The sequence below is a fragment of the Sebastes umbrosus genome, chromosome 15 (genome assembly GCF_015220745.1).
Source record: "Sebastes umbrosus isolate fSebUmb1 chromosome 15, fSebUmb1.pri, whole genome shotgun sequence".
NCBI classification, from domain to species: Eukaryota; Metazoa; Chordata; class Actinopteri; order Perciformes; family Sebastidae; genus Sebastes; species Sebastes umbrosus.
The window spans coordinates 28,509,781-28,533,173 of NC_051283.1; the positions used below are offsets into that span (position 1 = coordinate 28,509,781).

Here is a 23,393-nt window from a genome sequence, read left to right on the forward strand (position 1 = left end):
CATGGTCAGCTCCATCGGGGCCATTTCAATGCATTTAACAGAAATGTCAGTATATGGGTGCTCTACAGTTGTAGCGTCGGCCCATTTGACCGCCGAGACGAGAGCGATGGCCGGCTCGACCACAACGTTACCATGATACGATAACGTTTCCTGTCCATGACAGAGTTAGCATGCAGCTTTAGCCGTGATGTCTAGCGCTGTTTTTAATGTGTGAAACCCAAAGTGTTTCCATTAGGGATGCACCGGTATCGGGTCCGATACTGTGCTCATGTACTTGTACTCGTACTCGGTGCATCCCTAGTTTCCATACTTTACTGGATGTGTAGTGTTTACCATTTTAGATTTAACATGTGAGGGTGCAGGTCGTATCCACGCAGATCCTCCAATGTTTTATACTTTCTTGTTTCGGCTCGCTGCGGTTTGTTTTGGTTGACGAATACGGAACGGATATGACGTCACGTTACTCAGACTACAACAATTAAAGTGGTAACTTCCTTCTACCTCTGCATAGACTCAAATGAAGCAAATATATCGACCATTAAAACATCTATTTCAATATCGGGAAAAAAAACCCAAAAAACGCGATACATAGGTGAATCGATATTTTTTCCCACCACTAATAAACAGTGCTCACAAAGAACTGTTGCTTCACCTGCTAACACACAGTCCTTTGAGTGTCCGTTGACATAGAAAATGAATAGGACCAAACTACTGCGTTCAGTCAGTCTTCACCCTGAGATGGACGTACAATTCACAGCTGCAATTATTTGGACTGAACATCTGGAAAACATAGATGAGGCAAAATAATGAAACAGGTCACAGGTCAAAGCGATGTGGCGAGTAGAGGAACACTCACCAATAAGGAAGACTACAATCTCTGACTTCAGAAATGAGTCAACAAAAACCTAACGTCATGTACCGCCAGGCCTTTCTATTGTTAAAGTGTTTGTTATTTCATCCGTCAGCTGCATCAACCGTCTACAGACTCTGCAGGAGAAATAAAGGAGGAGGATAGAAAGGAGGAGACTGTTGGGAGAGGAAAGGTAGGAGGAGGAGGAAAGAGAGAGAACTGGCAAGAACGAAGAGACTGAAGTACTCACAGAATGAAGATGACGACACCAGGAGCCGATATCAAAAGATTCCCTCTGATGACGGAAGCCAGTTTAATCTCGGCGGGGTCCAGGATAGACGGACGGTGCAGAGTATACGATCCACAAGGAGGAGAGCTGGGAAACAAACGCTCTGGAGGGGAGAGGAAATTTCAAAAAGAGGAATGCGGGAGCCTCGGGGTGTCTGGGACAGAGGAAGTCTCTGCTCTGTCCTCTCCAGATTCGGTCCCTTTGCTGTCTCTCTCTCGTACTTTTCTGTCTTTTATCTCCCACTTGATACGGAGGCTGAAGAGGGATGAACAGGGGATCAAACTGACGGATAAATGTCCTCCAGATGGAGTAAATCTGTTTGGCCTCGTGTGTTTGGTTTGTTGTCGATAAACAAGGACGTGAAGAATTAACATTTGAGGCAGAAAAATAGCTTTTCCTCTCCGTCCTCCGCCGTTTCGACGGGCCGCCGGAAGATGTGGACAGAAACCGACTCAATTACAGACGGACTGAGATAATGGTGTGTATCGGTGGCACCTGCTCGGCCTCCTCTTTCTCTTCCTGTCTGCTTTTCCACCTGACTGCCAAGATTAAGGCATATAATCAAATCCTCTTAATTGGCCGTGATCGTGGCGACCGGCCAAGAGTCTCTCCTCTCTCTCGCTCGCCGGCACACCGCGAGGAATGACAATGAGTCGTGGCCGGTCAAGACTCACGACTCCTACAGTCGACTCCACCTGCTGACTCACGGCGAGTGATCTTTGCTGTCTGCTGCCGCCCTGATCTCGCCATATCCTCCCTCTGCCCCGCCCGCCGCCCCGCCCTCCGCTCCGCCCTCCTATCGATTACCCACAATGACTGACAGGATCCTTTCAACCCCCCCCACCCCACTTCTCTCCTCTTTTCTTTGTGTCTGTATCTAATCTCTGCTGCTCTTCCTGTGTCTAATCCCCATCTAGATCTGTTGCTGCTAATTGGTTTCAGGTGTCTCTGGCGGCGGCGGGAAGGAGAGTGTGTGTGGAGGGGGAGGGGGGATGGGGTGGCGAGGGGGGAAGATTTCACGCCGCCGTCGCCATTAATTAAAAAGATGATTACTCAGAATACAAAGATTAAAGACGAAAATAGGAAGCGCCGGGGCCGATAATAACCTGGTAGCACTTTATAACTCCTCACTCAGCTTATCGAGTGTGTGTTTCGGTTTGATGAGTGTGTGTGTGTGTGTGTGTGCGTCTGTGTTCGTACATCCAGCAGCTTGTTAAAAATGGCCGCGTTCGGAGGAAAAGTTTCTGGGAGGTTTCTGCAGGTCGTCGCGGCTACATGGCAGAACGAGCCGCATGTCACCTCCTCTGAGCCGACATGTTGCAAACAAAAAGAAGAACAGTATTTTGTGTTCAGTTTCCTGGAGTTACATTACATCCACAGAGTTAGTGTTTCCTTTTTGCATCCCAGACAGGATCCAGGAGAAAGACAAATCCTTGTTATTCAAACGCTCCCACGCTCCTCTGTGGCTCCAAGTCCATTAAAAAACACCCAGAATGCTTTTCTTCTCTTTCCTTTCCCCCCCCCCTCTCTCCGGCGTCCTCAGTGCAGCAGCTGGGGACCGCTGAGGCTTTGAGCGGATGCGGTTGCCATGGCACCTCTGAGGAAGATGATTGCTTGCTGATTGGCCGAAGGGGGGTCGGCAGGCGACTGATGGAGGGGGTTAGTTAGGGGGGGGGCGGTCAATGGGGGTCACCTGGAAGGCTCACACCTGTGGCATTCTGGGAAATAATGCACGCCCCTCGTAGGAGGATCTGGCAAAATCTGCAATGACAAGAAAACAGTTTGTTTAGTTTTAAAATCTGATTAATATATATATATATATAACATAGTATTCTTCTGTAGAAACTAATTTTATTTCAAAGGAAAAATCACGTTTTCCTTTTTGTTACAAACTTTTGAATTATGAAACTCTTTTGTGTAGGTTGAAATTCCTATTAAGCATTCATGGAAATAATGATTTCAATACTTCACACATGATTTTAAAAGTTTTAGAAGACATGATGGCAGAGAAAGTTGGTGCTTTGATCAGCATTTTGAGCTGATTGTGAACACAAACATCAACATTGTCACTATGAAGTCTTCGTCTTTAGTTGAGTGGTTCATTGTGACTTTACATCTGCAGCCTCGCAACCTTCAATCTCCGTCACAAGAAAGTAAGAAAAGGTTGAAGAATGTTCTTTCCTTTTGAAATGAAGTGTGTCTGCAGGCTGTATCTCAGCGCACGCTACAGGTGATGTTATGCAATAAGTTACTCTGCAGCAGTACAGCAGCACATTTTCTTCTCTGTACTGAGTCACATCACTGTAATACAGATGTTTGAAAAACGTAGCAGACAGAATCATTTGGTTCCTTTTAGTTAAACAGCTCAGCTCGTCCCCGTCTCTGTTTATTAGCATCGCACTCAGTGAGACGACTGAATGTGTGTTTTTTTTTGCTGAAATTGTACCGTAATTATTATTCGTGCTCCAGTTTCTCTGGTGGGCGTCCCTCATTTAACACACTCACTCATTCTCTTGTATGCATTTATGTTTTATTCATGATTTCTATACAGTTATTTTTCTTTTTTTCCGTACCGAGAGCATTAATTTGATTTAATTAACGCCACTTAATACCAAGACAGGACATCAGGTGTTTTTTTTTCTGTTCCTTGCCCCAGAGAGTTAGACTCTCATGTTCTGAGTGATGATAATATTATGTCTTTTTGCTTCCTCCAATAACCATGAAGCAGAGGGTTTATTTATTTAAAACACTATGACAGCTCTGGAAGATAAAATAACATTAATGCAGCACTTCTGCTGTGTAGTTATAAAACCCGAACTGACGATAAATACATTATTTCAGACAAAATCTGAAATTAAATAAGTAAAAGTGTAATTGTATTCTGTGCAGCCAATAAACACACAAAATAAGGTTATGGTTTTAGATAGAGGGAAAAAAAGAAAGAAAATGAGTTCATAAAGCAGAGACTTTTAGATTATTATTATCATTATGATTTTAATTAAAAATAAAACAAAGCTTAGCGAGTTAGTTTTGGTGATTTGCAGATGTATGATGAGTTAAAACTGGACGTCTCGTCGTTGTTATTAGACATCTACAGTACAAACCTCTGTTTCAGTTGTTCCAACCCGGTCTCATGGGAAGACGTATAAATACCACGACATTACACGGACGTTAATGTGTCATGAGTACACATTTTAGCCTTTCCGTGTGTCATTTGTACGCCACGCAAATGTCCGGAGTAGGTTCAGGCAAGACAACCCTTTAGTTAGGTTAAGAGAAAACATCATGGTTGGGCTTAAAATAAGAAAGTAAACTAAGTAAAAAACGTACGGAAACAACTGCGGAGAACACGTCTCAAACGTCAATAAAGAACACGAGATAATCGTCAACGAGCGTCACAAACGTAGTTTACAAAACAAAACACGAGTCTCCTGGTTAAAACTCCGATGTCTGTTGGACACATCCATAAGCGTTTTTTATCTCGCTTTTAATTCTACATCACTAACTCTTAGCGTAGCAATTATACGCCGATGTGATTACACTGCAGTCAGTTACTGGATACATGGCGTACAAATGACACGCCAAAATCAAGAAAGGCGTACTTGTTGCACGATAAACGCCTCGCACATTATCGTGGCATTTATATACACCAGCTGGCTGTTCAGTTAACACAATTTAAAATCTTGGAAGTCCTTGAATCTTCACTTCAGACAGAAAGTAAAATTAGATTTTGACACTGAGAAGTTTATTAACACATCATGTGTTTAAAAAAATGCTACGGAGACATCGGTGTCAACGGTGATGATGGACTTTGACTGGTCGGCCACCTTGGGTTGAAGCTAGTGGATTCTCACATCGCTGAGTGATTCTTCATGTACAGGCATCACCTACTTATTACACGGCTTTGTTGAATACTCTATTGTGATTGGTCAATTAGCGTTCTACGGTCTATTATTTATGTATAACAGACCGTTGCTATGGACGCAGTCGTGATGTCGGACTCTGGAGGACTATTTTTGTGTCAAATTATTGATTTCTTAAGTAAGTTGCCGTGTATTAGGCGTCATGTCTGGGTTTATTTCACAACAATGACCTGCTCACTGCATATCTGCTTACATACGACCCACATTAATCTGTTTTACAGTTAAAAACAATCTTTCCTCCCACTCTTCTTCTCTTCTTTGGATATTTTCCTTCTTCTGCATCATCAACATGTGTTTTTCTCTCTTCCACAAACACCTTGTCTCCCCGGAGACTTCTTCTGCCTCTTGGGTTTTTTTATTTATGCGTCTTCTTGTTCTCTTTTGGTTGGTTTCCCTCCACGTTCCGCCTCTCTTTTCATTTAGATGCTTTTATCAACCCCAGTCATGTCTGCGCTTGTCGACTTAATTTCATTTTTTTTTTTCTGGCTTGAAGAAGTTGTGATTTCCATAATCCTCTTTGTTGTTGTCTTTATCTCGACCGAATAACTAAAGTTATCTGCATCACTTCTCTCTCTGTGTTTTCTGCCTCTGTAATTCATCATGTTTTAATCTCTTCACTTGCGTGGAAACAAACATTTAACACTTTTGGCTGCTGCGTTTATACAGAGCGACTCATGATGAATACAGAAATCAGGTCAGATGGAAACCTTGTTTCTCCCAAATGTCTGGTTTGCACTCACTCAGAAACAACACTCAAGAGCAACGTTCAGGTCAAATTAACGTGTGATGAATGATGTATGAAGTGTATTACTGACAGCGACATGTGGAGTTTACCGATGATAAATATGGATCCCAACTAATGAGGTTGAAACCACTAACTCATGAAGGATCAGGAGAAATATCTGCTAGTGGTGGGAAATAAAGTTGTATTATGAGGAGAACCGGTGTAGAACTGGGCAGGTGTCTTGGTTCAGGCTGGTCTCATATACTGTTTGTAGCTATACCTACGGAAAGTAATGCTCTATAATTTGTATATAGTCCACCAAAATAATGCATATTTAATCCACGTAATTGTGAACCAGGAAGTATAAAGAACGACAAACGCCATGTAGGGAGGAGGTCGCCGTTCATGTCCCGCGTGAAACCAGAAGTCAACGTTGAGTCACGTAACTTCCGTACTCAGTAACACCACCTCTGTAGTTATTTTAACACAAACCACCATTTTTCCTAAACGAATGTCTAGCGGCAGAGACTTTGGATTATTATTATTATTTTAATTTGAAATAAGAGCACATCTTAGTGAGCTGGTTTTGGTGATTTGCAGATGAAAGATGAGTTAAACGTCTCATTGAAAAGCAACGTTGTTAAAAGACATTTCCAATACAAACCTCTGTTTCCAACCCGGTCTCATGGGAAGACGTATGAATACCACGACATTACACGGACGTTCGTGTGTCATGAGTACGCATTTTAGTCTTTTTCGTGTGTCATTTGTATGCCACGCAAACGTCCGCATTTAGGTTTAGGCAAGGAAACCACTTAGTTAGTGTAAGGGAAAACATCATGGTTGGGCTTAAAATAAGTAAGTAAACTAAGTAAAACTTTCGTGACAATTTCCTTATTTCAGGTATTTCCAGACAAGGGGACCGTCTAAAATGCTAACTCATTTCCGGGTTTTAGCATTCCTGTAGCTCTGGTAACCCTGTGAGCTACCAGAGTGAGTGATTTTAGTGCCTTTTAAACTGCTGTTGCATGACTGATTTAAAATGTGGACATGTTTGTCTGCAGAATGAGCAGAGATGTTGTGCTGCTGCCACCCTCTGGAACCGCCACAGCTCTTGACACAATATTAAAATGAGGCCAATAGATCCACTGGTGGCCCATGTATTGGACAAATTAAATTTGTAATCTCATAATTGGGCCTCTATGTAAAGTTACCAAAGTAATTAGCATTCTTCATCTTGGAACCCTCGAATGTCAGTACAGAGTTATGTGTCAATCCAGCCAATAGATGTTGAGATTTGTGAGTCTGGACCGACAGACAGACAGACTGATGAATGCCGCCACCCTTCAATCAAAAGTTTTTTTTTATCCGTTTCCTATATGGGTCCAGGTCTCTGAGGAGGTTCAGAGCTGCTGCTGCTGCTGCTGCATTATGTTTATGTGATGTAATATACAGGCTGCCGAACGTAACGAGCAGCTCTCTGCAGTGTTTCAGCCCAAGGTCATCCATCAACAACGTCCGGGGTACGGTAACACTTTTCACTAACACTGTCCCGCTTACATAACGCCACCAGAACCCAGCGGGCGGGGGGGGCGAGGCTTAACGGTCAATAGAGCTCCTGTTTGGTTCCACATGATGACACAACTTTTAACACTCTGCACATTTACTGACATTGTGGGGACATGCACCAGTAATCACAGTGACATTGTGGGGACTCACCTTGAATCTGAGGACAACAGTGTCCCTGCAATACAATACAATGTCCTCACAAGTCACAAAAACTGGATGCATGTGTGTATCAAGATTATTCAGCTGACACCACACTCCGATATTCTGGCAGATATTCGGCCTGATTACAAGATGAGTTGGGGGCGAATCCGGGCTTAAAGCGTAAAGTGTCTGGCCCGACATGAGGCACTAACTCGGGCCAACGTATCCTCTTACAACAGTTTGTCTGATATGTTACGAAAAAGTATTTCTCCTTTTTCGTTCGTTTTCCTATGAATGTCAATTTCCGCTCATTACATGCATACGGTCTTCTTAAAATAAACTTCTTTCTTCACAGGAAACAACTTCCTAAGATTTACGCAAGAAAGCCACTTAGTTATGATTAGGAAAACATTGTTGTTTGGCTTAAAATAACTCCGGAAGTGGCGTTACTTATTGTACGGAACTTATGTGACAAATAAATCAACCTTGACTTTTGGTTAACCAAGATGGCGACAGGCAAAAACCAATATGGCGATAGGCAAAAACCACGATGGGGACGGCCAAAAACCAAGATGGCGATGGGCAAAACCCAAGATGGCGATGGGCAAAAACCAAGATGGCGAAGGCCAAAAGCCAAGATAGCAACAGCCAAAAACCAAGATGGTGACGACCAAAAACCGAGATGGAGATGATGGTGATGGGCAAAACCCAAGATGGCGAAGACCAAAAGCCAAGATAGCAACAGCCAAAAGCCAAGATGGCGATGAACAAAAACCAAGATCAGGATGATGGCGATGGGCAAAAACCAATATGGCGATGGGCAAAAACCAAGATGGTCAAAATGCAGAACTCTAGGCTTCAAAACCATAGTCCACAAACCACTGAGTGACGGCATGTTGACTATGTCCACTTCTTATATCCAGTCTAATCATAAAAATTACAGATTTGTAAGACAGAGCACGACACAAAGCAAATTCAAGATGCCAAAACGACGTCACACAGCCGAGGAAGCTCTGGAACTCACTCCTTCAGATCCTGTTTTCCTTAAGGAGCTGCCTTTTCCAAACAAATTGAAATGAAATGAAATCTAAAATCTAAACATAAACAACTTCTAATCCCGTTTGTGCCTCAGCAGCTGGAGTCCCTTCTGCAGCACAGCTGGAAGCGAACGAGCACTTTTACTGCTGCTGACCTGGATGTCGTGCAGACGAGCGCGTGGAGTGAATCGCTAATGCTGCAGCTCCTTGTTGTTAATGTTGTGGTCCGACTCTTCAGAGCTACACTGGAGCCAGAGGGGCTCAAATCGCTGCTAAGAGTCCACTTCATCTAAATGTTAGTTTAGTGAAAACGCTCGTCTGTCGGAGTGTTGTGACGCATCATTAAGAGCGGCGGCGATGAAAGGCGGATCGTACATTTCCCACCATTTTCTTAAAATGTCACAGATATTCAGTCGGGCTGCTGTCTTTTTTAAAAAGCACTTTGGTCTAAATGTTATTACATTTAAAGTACAGACATGTGGGAGTGTTTTGACATATACGGCATGCATTAAATTAAATGGAAAGTGAACTTCTCAGTTTCGACTGTTCAGTAAAACACAAGCCGTCCCTGCAGTTAGAACATGTCACATGTTGAGTACATCGTTTTATGTTCTGAGCTACAACTGGTTTTTAAACTTCTGTTTAAGCGTTATTCTGGCAGTCATTTATCATGAAAAAGTGGAAATTATGTAATTATTATCTGAGAATGTGAACCAATAAAACAAGTGAAATGTTCCCTTTGTTGAAGCGCAGCCTCCTTTTCCAAAACATAACCTCTGTTTTGTTGTCTATTTTCTCTACCTGCTTATAATTTAAACATTCCCTACATGCAAATGTTTCTATTAGACAGAAAACAATTTCTGTTTTGCAGTTTGTGCAAATTCACATTAGCGAACATTTAGCTCTCGTCGTGTCCTATTTAAGCGTTCCTGTGTGGCTCTGATCATCTGAGACATGAACCATCTGTGACTGAAAACCTTCACTCTGTGATTTAATGTCCGGACCAAATGACGTCCCCTGTGACTGTCATTAGCTACAGTTGGTGAACCAGAGTCAAATTTAGATTTTACTCCACTAATTTTGTCCTTGTTTTTTTTTTTTTGCAAGCGCTCACACAGACATTTAATGTTCACGCTCTGAAGTGCTTCAGCTCCTCGATTTGTGTCCTTGTCAGACACTTGTTGGTATTGATTGAATTTTTTTGTGGAACAAATGAGGAATGCAGTGAATCATGGACACGACTACGAAAAGGAAGTCCTCAGGAAGACATATTCAGTCTCTCATTGACGCATAGATGACTTTGAAAGTTTAAAAAAATCATAATCATCCAAAACATCAAATGTTTCCCCTTATATTTCTCTTAATTCATTTATACATCTAAGCATTGAGCGTGCCCAGAGCAATCTACAGTAGGGTGACCAGATCCCAACAAACCAAATGTGGTGGGTTTGTGTGGGACAATGTGGGACACATTACCAAGGCTGAGAGGTCGTCTACTATTAAGATAAAATGTCTATCTAACTTAAATAATAAACATTTCTATTCTGCCCCTTATCTTGTAACATCTCTGTGCTTTAATGCATCCATAGATCAGTTTCTTGTGAGACTCACATGAACTGCAAAAAAATATCTCTGAGCATCGTCTTCCACCGGCTTACAAATACTTATAAGTAGTTTCACCGTCTTTGTTGTAGCTGCTCTTCCTTTTTTTTTTGTGGTAGTTTCCATCATATTCTGCCTAAATCTGCACAGCTTGTGACTTTGCGTTGACTAAAAATGTTCCCCCGTTGGGCGTATAGCGTAGCGAAGACGGTGAAATGTTAACCTGCACTTGACCCTGTGATGACAGCCTTCCCTGCTTTCTTCACAGCCGTTTGATAAAAAACTGATTTTAAGAAAACGTCTGTCCTGCAGTGGTTTGAAAACTGGAGCCAATGAAAATGTGGGACATTGTCTCACTATGTGGGACGTGGGACAAGGGATAAAAACGCTGTGCAGTCCCTCGTAAATTGGGACACCTGGTCACCCTAGAGCAACCCTGTCTCAGAGGAAGGTGTTCCGCGTGTCATTTGTACGTCACGCTGAACGTCCAGTTCGGTTTAGGTGAGAAAAACCCCTAGGTAAAGGGAAAATGTCAGAGTTCGGCTTAAAATAAGTAAATAAACTAAGTAAAACGTGCAGAAACAACTACGTGAAACACGTCACAAACGTCAATAGGTTACAAATTCTTGAAAAGCTAAAAGTTTGAAGCATCGCGATGTCACGATACCAGAAATCTAGTAGTCGATACCAATACCATTGAATTTCCACGATTCTCGATACCCAATTCGATACCACGATAAAACAAAACAAAACAATAAATCCCATGTAATTCAACACGTACTCTTTTATTAAAAAACATTTGAACATTACAAAAAACAGAGGCATGTAGCCTTTAATTAATAAATGAAAAGAATTGTCCCATTTACTTCATTTTGGCGTATCAGAGGCACGTTATCAATCAATAGTCAGACGACGGACACTACATACTGACCATGAATGCATCTGGTCCGTCAGCTCAGAGTAGTAGGAGTAGGAGCAGAGGATTTGTTGTCAAAGCGAAAAGCAAACGCACCTATTTGACAATATTTCACGTTTAATCTCAATGCTATAAGGGAACCATAACGTTAATGAGGTAATCGCCGTGAGGTGGATGGAGCCGTCACAGCCGGTGTGCACGGAGCAGCAGCGCCAGGTAGACCCCCGCAGCTAAAGCGCTACCGGAGAGGCCCGACACACCGCCACCCGACCGGTAAAGATCAGAGTCAGCGCGCTACACATATTGACCGTCATCTTTTCCTATAAAATCTCTGGTGTAATCGGTAACACCGGTGTTGTCACAAGTTTATTAACCAGTGGTAAATTTCCTCATTGTCAAATCCCTACCAACGACCATTACAGGCATCGTACGGTACCTTCGGTACTGTAGAAAAAGAGTACCGTCATGTTTTTAGAATTTTGGCATCGACTTGGTACCGAAGTATCGGTTCTCGTGACATCCCTAATCTCGGTATGTACCGAAGCAACACAAGATTCAAATGTCTCGGTGCTATCTGGGATCACGTCCACGTTCAGCCGTACAAAAACCTGAAGTTCTTATTGACATCAGAGGTATGTGACTGTAAGTATGAAGTTTTTAATTACAACGGACTGCAGACTTCAATCTCACCTTTTCTTTCTCACCTATTTGCCATCTTTGTGTGACGGCAGGATGTGCCAGCTGTGCTTAGAAATGATTTTCTCCTATTCAAGAAGAAGCGATTGAACTGCAGACTCTTTGTACATCTATCGGTCTTTTGTAATTTCACTTCATCCCATCCAGGTTTACTGAAAGGAGACGGCCTCCAATTAAAAAACACAATTTTATCGCCAATCATCTCTCACACATTCACACCGTAAACGGCGGCACCACCCGGCGCTTTAATTACGACATAAAAGCGCGAGGCCTGACATCCCTCTCTCTCTCCCCCCCCGACATAAACAGTGACGGCTCATTCCCGCCCGTCAGCGGCGGCCGTATCTGTTGTGCGAATGGCTTTTCAAACGGCAGTGATTGAGTTTCTAAGTTATGTCATCTGGCGTGTAAGACATGATGGATGCTCCTCCCTTACGCCGGCCGAGCAGAGGACAGACGGAGGGGTGAGAGGTGATATATGGCTGTTGGCATCACGGAGGTTAATAAACTGAAGTCACGCAGAGACAAAAGGGACGCGGGACAGAGATCCGAGCTCCTGATATCATCTGACGCCATCTGGGGAGAATTTACAGCTCCATCAGTCAACAGCACGCTCTCACATTTCTTTTAAAATCAGTTTTCTCTGTGTTTTATCACCTTCCCTCTCCGTTACCTCGCCGTGTGATGCAGGGATGCTTTCACTCGAGGACACACTCGTTATCATTCTCCATGTCTCTCTCAGCAGCTCTCTATTTGTCTCTTTCTCGCTGCCTTTGTGTCTCCTTCGCTCAGGTCATCAGAACATCTTCATACAGGAGAAAACAAAGGAGCTCGCTCTGAATACGCTCAGCGAGAGAGTCTTCCTGAGGGATGCACATTTTACATCAGTTCTGTTGATCCATTAAAGCTTTTATCTAATTAAATTAGTGCTGGCTAAAAAATAAATGAACTAATCATTTCTACTTTATGTGCTCTGCACAAGTACAGCAGGCTACAGTAGACGCAGCCTCGCAAATCCTACATTGAGAAAAGCTACTCCGCGTTTATACATCAACAAACTAACTGTCAGCGATCATCGTCTTAGACAGTGATAGCAGCTACCAGATGCAGAGAAAGTCATGTTACGACATTCATCGTGTTGGTAGAACCAACTCAGTTATCACACACAAAACTTAAAACACTCCATGACTTCACATGAAGACATTTTGTGGTCTTTTTTGCATCTTTTGTGTTTTTTTTATGTCTTTTGTGGTTGTCTTTGTGGTCCCTTTGCGTCTCTTTGTGGTCGCTCTGCATCTCTTTTTGGTCGCTTTGCATCTCTCTGTGGTCATTTTGTGTTTTTTGTGGTTGTTGTGTATCTTTTTGCGTCTTCTGTGTCCGTTTTGTCTTTTAGTGATTGTTTTGCCTCTTGTGGTCATTTTGCGTCTCTTTCTGGTTGTTTTTGCGTCTAGGTGGTTGCTTTGCATCTTTATGTGGTTGCTTTACGTCTTTATGTGGTTGTTTTGCGTCTCTATGCTTGATCTATGTCTCTTTGTGGTTGTTTTTGCGTCTATGTGGTTGCTTTGCGTCTCTTTGTGGTTGCTTTGCGTCTTTATGTTGTTATTTTGCATCTCTATGTGGTTGCTTTGCGTCTCTATGTGGTCGCTTTGCGTCTCTTCGTGGCTGTTTTGCGTCTCTTTGTGGTTGCTTTGCGTCTCTTCGTGGCTGTTTTGCGTCTCTTCGTGGCTGTTTTGCATCTCTTTATGGTCGTTTTTGTGTCTTTTGTGTGTTTTTTTGTGTGTTTTTTGCGTCTCTTTTTAGTTGTTTTGAGTTTTTTGTGGTTGTTTGTGCTTTTCCCTCATCCAATTTGAATGCTTTTGAAAGCGATTGGCAGTAGATCATTGACGATCTAACATAAAACGCCTTCTGTTGTCTGTGCATCGAGCCGGATCTATTTCTATTCTTCTTCCAGCTGCCTGCTTCCTTTGAGCACTACACAGTTCTGTTTTGCTCCATATGTACAAATCACACAAGTCCACAATGTCTTCTATGACATCACACCCACATCCTTCATCAATATTCTCCACGGGCTCACATAGAAGACAAAAGGCGTGAGTGATTTGATGAGCGTCATACGCCGTCAGTGAGTTGTGTTTAAAATGTGTGTGAATGAAATTATTGACACCAAAAAGCTGAGGATCAATCTGATGGATATGAACTGCAAAGGCCAAAGTGTGATGTTGATTTGAGACACCACAGAGGACACATCAGTATTTACATCTGGTCTCTGATCTCAGAAGGAAGTGGACTATTTCAATCACTACGTGATGATTCAACGACCCAGAAGAGAATTGATCGTTTTAATCATTAACCTTGATCTACATGAATGTGAGTGACGAATAATCGATCGTCTCTGAACTGTGTCCATCACTACTCCTTTCTGCTGCTGAGGTGAACAAAACAAACATACTGACACTGTTTCTGTGTTACAGCTTCCTGTCGGTTGAGTCATGGTGCATTTGGGTGTGAAAAGGTGCTGCAGATGTGTGTGTGTGTCTGTGTGTGTGTGCGTGTGTGCGTGTGTGTGTGTGTAGGGGGGGGTTGCAGCAAACATTGCCGGTTGGAGCAACATGAAACACACTGAACTATTTCCTTTTCCCATTGCCTGCAGTCTGACATTGAATAAACACATTAAATGCTACACACATGCACTTCCAGATGTGTAGGTGGGCATACACACACGCACACACACACACACACACACTTATGCAACCACGAAGAACACACACATATGATGCACACAAACGTACACACACAGTTATATTAAGGCAGGAATTAAACACACTCTCTCTCACACCTGCAGCCTCTCGTCGCCGCTGCAGAGCAAACGTCGACTCCATCAACCGGCGCCGTCACCCGCAGCGACAACAGCAGGCTAACACTCTGGAATAAAGTGTGCATACATTAAACACCGGCTCCAGCAGCCGTCTGATTATCTTTCCACCCGCCGCTCTCTCACATGTGATGGCTCTGATTGTCATGATAACACGCTCTGTCTCGTTACCTGACACACAACAAACGTCAGAACAACGGTGGTTTTACAGTGAATCTCAGCTGAAAGACACACATGTACTCATCATTCACTGGTGACTAAGTAGTGTCTCTTTGTGGTTTTTTTAGTCTTTATGTGGTTGTTTTGAGTCTTTATGTGGTTGTTTTGCATCTTTATGTGGTTGTTTTGCATCTCTTTTATGGTCGTTTTGAGTCTTTATGCAGTTGTTTTGCGTCTTTATGTGGTTATTTTGCATCTCTTTTATGGTCGTTTTGAGTCTTTATGCAGTTGTTTTGTGTCTTTATGTGGTTATTTTGCATCTCTATGTGGTCGTTTTGAGTCTTCATGTGGTTGTTTTGCATCTCTTTTATGGTCGTTTTGAGTCTTTATGCGGTTGTTTTGCGTCTTTGTGTTTTTTTTGCATCTCTTTGTGGTCGTTTTGAGTCTTTAAATGGTAGTTTTGAGTCTTTATGTGGTTGTTTTGCATCTCTTTGTGGTCGTTTTGAGTCTTTAAGTGGTAGTTTTGAGTCTTTATGTGGTTGTTTTGCATCTCTTTGTGGTCGTTTTGAGTCTTTAAGTGGTAGTTTTGAGTCTTTATGTGGTTGTTTTGCATCTTTTGTGGTCATTTTAAGTCTTTAAACAGCCGTTTGAGTCTTTATGTGGTTGTTTTGCGTCTTTTGTTGTCATTTTGCGTCTGTTGTGGTTGTTTTGCATCTTTTGTGGTCTTTTGAGTCTTTAAGTGGTCGTTTTGAGTCTTTATGTGGTTGTTTTGTGTCTTTTGAGTCTTTTAGTGGTTGCTTTCCGTCTTTTGTGAGTCTTTCGTGTCTTTTTGTGGTCGTGTTGTGTGTAGTTGTGGTTGTTTTGCGTCTTTTGTAATCCTTTTGCGTCTTTTTGTGGTTGCTTTTCAACATTCTGGAATAAAGTGTGCATACATTAAACACCGACTCCAGCTACAGTCTCATTATGTTTCCACCCACCGCTCTCTCACATCTGATGGCTCTGATTCTCATGATAACAGACTCTGTCTCGTTACCTGACACTCAACAACTGTCAGAACAACGGGGGTTTTACAGTAAATCTCAGCTGAAAGACACACACGTACTCATCATTCAGTGGTGACTAAGACTACTGAGCGTGAGCAGTTTATTTTCCACCGCCGTCCTCAAGAAGCCATTCAGCTCGGTGGTTTCAGCCCTGCTGCTTCTCTTAAAGTAAGAGCCTGTAAACGCCTGCTGTCTAAAACCTGAATTAGCCCGCTCCACGATGTGGTTTAGTGGCGACACGCCGCCTGAGAATCAGTTTGTTAAAGAGTGCCGTTGGCAGCACTTAAGTACACATAATACACATAATCACAGCAAAGAACGTCCTCGAGGGGAGGCCCACTCCAGCTTTTACACAGCACTTAAAGACGCATGTGTGTTGGTGGATACAAACTCATGATGCATCATGTATATGAAGAAGGAAAAGTGGAGAAAATAAACTCACTTCACTGCTTTAGGGATGCAGCAACAAGTCCAGTTTATCGAGTTTATCTAAACCACTTATTGAACATTTTCATTCAAAACAGTTTTGAATGTCAATCAATACATTTAGACTTGCAGTTTGGCTTTGAAAAGTTAGTAGCTTAAGGCTGGCCCACACTAAAAGATATTTCAAATCTTAACAGATGTTAAAAATGTGAGAGAGCCCACACATAACGACATGTTCTGTTAAATCTAACAGTTAAGTTCCTGTAGTGTGTGGAGAGCAACGATTCGGCCAAAACAGCCCACCACACACTGACAGATATATTCATGAACAACAAGAGTCCCCAGTGAAAAAAAAAAAACAGAAATCTTAGAAGACTAGAAGACTGTAATACTTCTACTGGGTTGTTGTCCAAAACGAGACAGCGAGCAACACGATCCCATTGGACGTGTTTGTGTTGCTTCTTTTAGCTCCGGTTTGGTCTCCACCAGCTGCCTAGACACACAAAACCGACATCACAGAACTAGTGTCGATGAAGACCGACTGTTGCGTCGCCTCACGCAACCTAGTTTTGACTGACAAGTTGCACTTGAACACACCGCAAAGACTACAACTAACGGCCAGTTAGCGCGTTCGTTCTGCGCCTGCGTGAGAGGAAATAACTCTCCACACCAGCAGGCGGCGGTAGTCTGTGTTCGTCATTCAAAAGGGGAAACCGGAAGACCGAGGACGGCGGATATACAAGCCGTTGTTATGATACGTACATGAAACAAAGCGGCTTCTGTTGAACATTTTCACACCACTCTCACTCATCACTTAGCTTCATTCCAGATGTTCATGTCACTGTGAAAATATCCGTGTGTTGGAACGATCAGATGAGATGAAGATGAAATATGTAAAATGTTTTTCCTTTGACTTTACTCGTTGGCTTGCTTTTTCCTCACTTCCGTTTCTCTTCTCGTGCACTGATTCATTTAAACTGAAGAGCCAATCAGAGTGATTTCTCTCACCGACGAGCTCCGCCAGCAATTCAGCATGCTGAAAAACCTCCGACAGACTAGAGCTGATGGTGCAGGACAAACCGAAACAAAACTAGAACTTACCAACGGCTTGGTGTTTCAGGGCCTTTTGACGTATAAAACAGATTTATGTCAATAAGAAGAAAAGTAAGCAATGAGTTGATGGGTTTTAAAGGCTAGAATACATGGGATTTTGCTGCTGAAGAGATTTCTGACAATAAAAACCTGATAAATTATTGCAAATTCTTTTAATTTAATTTACTTTCAGAGAGTGAACTTTCATTTTTAACCCTTGAAATCAGTGAATCTTAACTCATCACTAGCCCATTTACTCACTTTCTCCAGAGGTTCATACTTAACGTAGTTCTAGATCTCTGTTTTCTGCAACCCGGTCTCCCGGGAAGGCGTTTAAATACCACGACATTCTACACGTCATGAATACGCATTTTTGCCATTTGGCGTGTTATTTCTATGCCACACATACGTCTGCAGTTTAGGCAAGAAAACCACTTAGTTAGGGTAAGGGAAAACGTCATGGTTGGGCTTAAAATAAGTACGTTAACTAAATAAAACATGTACGACAACACCATAGCACAACAACGGAAAACACGTCACAAACATCAATAACGTCTCCTTGTTAAAAGTTTGTTGGTTTGTTTTTTCTGACCTTAACCGAGTAGTTCTGTTGCCTAAACCTAACCAATCCTTTCACAACGTTAACCACATGGAATTGCATTTCTGAAAGCGTGATAACGAGGCTGATATGAAACATTATTTCGGGTTCTGAAGCGTCGCCATCCAACGTATCCATGGTTTGCAGAAACGTCCAATGCCAACATTTTTTCTGGCGACTGGGTTGGGGTTGCCATATGTGGTCGGTGCACACAGGTTTTGGCTTCAGTCTCTGCATAGGCAGCATAAGCGATCTTTCTCTCTTTTCATACTACGTCACTAACTCTTACCGTAACATTTATACGTGGATGTGTTTACATTGCAGTCAGTGCAGGATACATGACGTACAAATGACACGCGGATATCAAGAAAGGCGTAATTCTTGCACGTTAAACGCCTCGCTCATTATCTTGGCATTCATACGCCTTTTCGTGCGAACGTGCTGGTTTCCTGATGAAGACAATGAAATGCACTTGAAAGCCCAGAAGACAACTAGTTAGTGGACTCTACTCTGTCAAACAAAGACATTTTAACAGTTCCTGATGTCACACAGACATCCTGAAATGTTTCCATCTGATCTGAGCCAAGAACCGTCACAACTTCGCTTCTGAAGTGTGACATTCAATCCATTAAACCACACATGAAAATGAAAGCCTTGCTGTAATCGGCACAAACATTTGACTGTAACATTTTATGCATTTAGCATTTTTTAAGCCGTCACATATTCCTCGACATACAACCTCAAAATGTGTGGAGTTTTCATGGTTATCAGGCTACAGGTCGGCCGCTGAGATCAGGCCTTCAGCGGCAGCATCTCTGCAACACGCACACCTCATTCATCTGGACTCACTGTTAACCAATCAGACGCTACGGAGGCAAACGGCAGCTGATGAAAGACGCGTTAACAATCAGGGCTGCTGTTTCCAACTCAACCAAACAATTAATAAACATTTCGGCTGCAAATTGGACCACATGGGACGTTTTAGGATGTGAGCACTTTTCATCCGATGAATAATTTATCATGTGAATGAATCAACTTCCCGCCTTGTTTCTGTACGTGTTGTGTGTGCGTATGTGCGTGTGTATGTGTGTGTGTGTGTGTGTGTGTGTGTGTGTGTGTGTGAGACAGCAGCGATCCGGTTCACGGCGTACGTATGCTGATGCTCAGGTCTTAACACCAAGCTAACTGTAGCATGACTAGCGTTTATCAGACTGATGCAAACAGGCTGCTGTTCGGCGAGGTTCAAAGAGTTGGAGAGGAGGATGATGGGTATGTTGGAGGGGTGGTGGTGGTGTGTGTTGGAGGGCTGGTGGTGGTGTGTGTTGGGGGGTGGTGGTGGTGTGTGTTGGGGGGTTGGTTGTGGTGACGAGGCGGCGGAGTGATGGATGAAGAGAGGGATGGAGGGATTATCGGGGTTCAACCCCACACGGTTGATTTTATGTCAAGGCTGACGCCTCTCAGCTTCAAGCGCCGGAATCTTGATGACTTCCAGGTTTACGGCGCTCGAATGTGAGTGTGCATGTGAGTGTGTGTGCATGCCAGTGTGTGTGTGTGTGTGTGTGTGTGTGTGCATTTTCTTGCTCGGCTGCGTGGCTGATGGTGCAAATGAGTGATGGTTGCAGGAAAGACGGGCGAAGGAGGAACAAGGAGGGGACGGGAAATGTGGGAAAAGAAAGCGAGGAAGGTGAGTGATGGGAAAAGGGGGGGCACGGAACGTCTGATGGATGGCGAGACGATGGAGGAGGAGAGAGACTGATGGAGGGAAACGAAGGAATAAACGAATGCGGCCACGGAGAGGAAGAGAAGAAGCAAAAATGGGGTGAAAGGAGAAGAAGCGACAGAGGAACAAAAAAAGGGGTGAAGAAGCAGCAGAGGAGAGGAGAGCAGGAAAAGGGCAACCTCCCTCCCCGTGTTCCTCTCCAACACTCAATCACACCATCACACACACTCACCCATCTGCTTCTGCTCTCCGTGGGCGAGCCGGCGATCGGCAGTCGGAGCCACGGCACAGTTACAGGCAGGAAAAGGAGAGAGGAAAGAGAGAGAGAGAGCAGAGTGGTAGTCCCTCGACCGAGCGGCGAGTGAGCGAGCAAGACGTCTGCACCGGAGAGAGGAGAGGAAGGAAGGGAAAAAAAGGAGGCGCAACAGACAAAACACCAGCAAGCAACTCCTCGTGATCAAAATCCCAGTTTTACTCCAAATCCACCTGAATCGTCAGCTGTAAAAACACACACACTTACAAACAGTACACATCCACTCTGCTCGTGCACGCTGTCGCAATGACACCGTCGGCTCCTCGGGCCGCCGGTGCAAGAGCAGAAATGAGCACACGGACCTCCAACACCTCCTTCTTCTTCTTCTTCTGTTGTACCTCCTGCTGTCTGTCCTCTTTATCCAGGAACACAAAGAGAGAGAGAGAGAGAGACAAAGATAAAGGAGGAAATTCTTCTTCTTTTTTATTCCTGTTTTATGATCCCGCTCTCTGCTGTGAAGTGTCTCCTCTCTCGGTGTCCTTCAGTGTCGGACTGGCTGCTGCTCCACAGCGCAGAGAGGCTGGACTGCATTCAGCTCTCTCTCTCGCTCTCTCTCTCTCGTTTCACATCTCCATCCCCCCCTCCTCTACCTCTCTCACCCCTCTCTCTCTCTCTCTCTATGCTGCTCAGTGCATCTCCTCAGCTCCCTTCTTCAACTCCTCGTCTCTTAAACATATCCCCGTCCACCTGTTTTTATGCACAATTTAAATTTGCGCTTAAACAAGTGCAGCACACTCCGGCCGCGTCACGTCATCCGACGGCCATCAGTTAACGGCATCAGTAAATGCCTGCAGCGTACGCGGCACACATGTCACACAGAGACAGAAGAAGAAGAAGAAGAAGCAGTCAGCGGACAGCAGATGATAAAATTGCTGCCTTTTCCCAGAGAGTTGACACGTCGATGCCGGAGGACTTATTTCTGCTCGTCACGGTTCTGGAAGAAAGAATCATTTTTCTCATTTATAGTAGAGCTGTGAAGTGGGACAAGCTGCTGGTTCAAATTTGACTGAACATAGAAACACATCATGTAGGTTTATGTCACCGGTTTGAATTATTTCAAATTAAAAAGCGCAGTGTTGGCGGCATCCAGTGGTGACGCTGCAGATTGCAACGTACTAAAACTTGTCCTGTTTGCCGAGCGTGTAGGAGAACTACGGTGGCAGACGTGAACATGTGAATGTCCCTCTCTTTAGAGCTAGGGTTTTTCCGGTTCTGGGCTACTGTAGAAACACGGTGGCCGGCTCCGTGAAGAGGACCCGCTCCGTATATAGATCATGGATGTCTAAAGAGAACTGGATACGGCATTAGGCAGGGCTCCGTTCATTCCTATGAAAGTTGCTCATTGGCGCATGAAGACAAAAATGGCTCGACTTCTGAGTGGAAATGTATTTGGATCTTCCGGCGATCTTCCGCATCCATTGGGCCCATGGAGCAGGCGCAGTAGCGTCCGCTCGGTCACATGGCTAGGTCACGGGGTCACATCTGTCATGCTGCCTTCACGGCTTGCTAACTCCGCCTCCCAGCCCTTCGCTCCAGCCTCGGTCTGGGTCTCATTCACATAAAGAGGAGGAAGGGAAATAACTCTGGATTCGGCTATTAGTGCATTTTACAGCCTTTTAGGACCCAATGATTTAAATAAGGACTATTAGAGTGTTCATACTGGGGAGTTGATCCGCTGAGTTACAGACGTCTCTTTCCCAATGTAAATCTATGAAAAAAAGTCTCTTTGGGCCCGATGGCATCACGTGACGGACACGGAAGTTGTAGTTCCGCCGTTTGGCCACTACGAATAATTGGCATCAATGACCGGCGCTCTTCCTGGGGGAAGGATTCTCAGTTTCAGGTGATTAGACACTAATAACAACATACTTATTAATATTCAACGTATCATCGTATGATTTCTTCCATTTTTTTAATGCATTTTTCTATGAATGTCCAGCATAAATTTGATATTACCCTCCACTACACACAATTATAATTATTTCCTCTTTATATATTTCAGTTGTATTCATAGGAGAAGGCCTCTCCGACTTACCCAAACTTTCTTTAGTTTAACATGAATATTGTCATCTTGATTTTTTGATATGCAATAATTCAAATGTACACACAAAACAGGAGGATCTCTCTTTCTCTATAAATCTCGACCACTATAGTGTGTCAGTGTGTATATATACTGTGTGCGTGCAGCATACGTCCTCTCACAGGTAAATCATGTTTTATAAAACGCAGACAACATGTCTGGAACATATACTACACACTACAGATAAAACTCACTGTTCAAAGCTCAGAGAGGAAAAACTGCCTCAAGTATTCCCAAATGACACGAACCATCCAGTTACACGCGCACACACACGCACATACACACACACGCACACACACGCACACACACACACACACACACACACACACACACACTTCCAGTAAAGTCCACAGTGAGTTCTGTGAAGGTAAACAGTCCAGTACTGACAGTGGAGGAGCTTCAGGGAGAAATCCCTCACCAGGGAGTCTGTGTGTGTTTGTGTGTGTGTGTGTGTGCATGTGTGCGTGTGTGTGTGTGCGTGTGTGTGTGTGTGTGTATGAGTCACTGCATAAAATCTCCATCTTAATTCATATCCTCTATTTCTGAGAACCAAAATCGTATTTTCTTAAAGCTGCATTTTTTCTTTGCCTCGGGGGCAGAAAACACCACGAGCTATATGATGCAATATATATGTATATATATGTATATATATATATGTATATATATATATATATTTATACATATATATATATACATATATATATATATATATGACGTTACCGCTACACAGGGCACCCTTTAGTGCCGATATAAAACGTACCAGGCGTTCCATTAACTACAATGTAAACCCATCCAGTGTGGTGTGATGTAGTTTAAAGAGCAAAAAGAGACACACTGGGTCGGCGAGGAGACGAGGTTGATGAGTCCAACAAACACAAGACTTTCATCTAGGAGACCACTGTTCATATCTCGTGCGTCACGATACAATCAACTGTTTATTTGTGTCCCCACTGTTTTTTTTTTGCGTACTCATTAAGTGATGCAGGGTAACTATTAGGGCCGTCAATCGATTGAAATATTTAAAAACAATTAATCGCAATTTAATCAAATTTTGTATCTGTTCAAAAAGTACCTTACTGTCAGTGTGCTGATTTGACTATGACTCAATCATAAAGTGGTCATGTCTGTAAAGGGGAGACTCGTGGGTACCCAGAGAACCCATTTACATTCACATATCCTGAGGTCAGAGGTCAAGGGACCACTTTGAAAATGGACATGACAGTTCTTTCTTGACAAAATTGAGCGTAAGTTTGGAGCGTTATTTAACCTCCTTCATGACAAGCTAGTCTGACATGATTGGTACCGATGGATACATCAGGTTTTATAGTTTCATAACTAGCTCT

At 43.3% G+C, this 23,393-nt stretch overlaps 1 protein-coding gene across 3 annotated transcripts in view; it reads right to left on the reverse strand.

Moving 5' to 3' along the window:
- Window positions 1-20,479, reverse strand: part of LOC119503735 (glutamate receptor ionotropic, kainate 5-like) — a 188,561-nt gene extending 168,082 nt beyond the window's left edge. Inside the window, exons 1-2 of one of the 3 annotated variants that reach the window (XM_037795675.1) lie at window positions 20,178-20,479; window positions 1,101-2,900 (exon numbers count right to left, since the gene is read on the reverse strand). The gene's annotated coding sequence lies outside the window, so the exon portion shown is untranslated. Of the gene's footprint in view, window positions 1-1,100; window positions 2,901-19,889 lie in introns of all 3 variants that reach the window. The other 2 variants (XM_037795674.1, XM_037795677.1) reach the window with 2 other exon arrangements.
- Between the last annotated feature and the right edge of the window lie 2,914 nt (window positions 20,480-23,393).